Genomic DNA, 1,371 nt, shown 5'->3' on the forward strand with positions numbered 1-1,371 from the left:
GAAGAATGATTTTCATCCCTGGCTTTTTGGTCATCCTTCTCCTTCTGGTCTGATTCTCGTTGGAGGTCATCTTTCATCTTCTTTGCTTATCTTTCATCACCTTTGCCTCATTTTCAAGCTAGTTAATTTTGGATTTCAAGACACTATTTTCTGTCTCCAGATGACTTATTTTGCTTTTTCAGTTTTTTTCCAGTTGTCTTCAGTCTCTTGAATTGTAGTTTTAGTTCTTCCAAAGCCTGTGTCCAATTCATTGGAGTTTCTGTGTTTTTGCTTTGTATTCCTTGGTCCTCCTCTGTTCCAATTGCTCTTTGTTCATTATCTGGATAGAAGCTGTTGATTGTAACTTATTTATTCTTTTTCTGTTGTTTATTCATATTTTTACCTTCTTCCCCTTCCCCTCCCATAATATCCTGTAATCCTGCTCCTTTGATTATGTGCTGGATCTGTGGGTTTGGGCTATTCTGTCCTGAAGGGGTTTTTTCTCTGCTCTGTTGATTGGTCAGGGTGAGCCCAGATGTCAGATCTTCCCCAGAAGGCAGCTGAAGCTGAAAAGGAGCTGGGCTTCCCATTCTGCCATCAATATTGTAGCCTTTACCCTTGGAGCTTAGTCAGCAAGGCTCTCAGAGCAGTCTGTAATAGGGGTGTTGTAGTTTGAGCTTCCCTGCCCTTTGAAGGCTTCTTATCGACCCTGTTGATAAGATTGAGCCAGAGCAGAGTTGATCTGCAGAGCTGGATGTGCCCTGAGGCCAAAATCTTGAGAAGGGGGTAACATGAAGTGTTGTGGCTGGGACTAGGCTGCCTTCTCTGTGATTCTCCTCCATGTGCCTCCCTGCCACCTGTTTTCAACACCCTGAGCCTGGCACCACTGTGCCAGCAAGGTACTCCCTCCAGACTAGCACCCTTACCCACCCAGAGATTGCAGCCACCACTGGAGGCTCAGCACTTTAGGTGGGAGAGGGGTCCTGGGACCTTCCTTCTTCCTTCCCCTTAAACCCGAATGTTCTAGAATCCTGGCTTTTGTGGGGCATACTTATTAAGTGAAGTCCAGCAGGAGGGTTTTCTAGCTCTGTCCTGTTAGATTTGGATTTCAGTCCCCTTGAAGCATCGTGTTTTTAATTGATGAGGAAGGGTTTTAAGAGTTCTGAACTTTTGCTGCCTCTAAGCTGCCATCTTGACTCCCAGGAAGGAGTATTTAAAACTGCTTGTGATGAGGAAACAAAAGATAGCAATAAAATTTATTTCTCATTAATCATTTTATAAAGAAATTGGAGAAGCATCTTATTGTAACATCAAAATTTGGGGAACACTTGAGTTCTTGGCAGTGTGATTACAGCATCATTGATAGAAATCAGAATGCAATGAATGACATGG

The sequence above is a fragment of the Monodelphis domestica genome, chromosome 1, assembly GCF_027887165.1.
Source record: "Monodelphis domestica isolate mMonDom1 chromosome 1, mMonDom1.pri, whole genome shotgun sequence".
NCBI classification, from domain to species: domain Eukaryota; kingdom Metazoa; phylum Chordata; class Mammalia; order Didelphimorphia; family Didelphidae; genus Monodelphis; species Monodelphis domestica.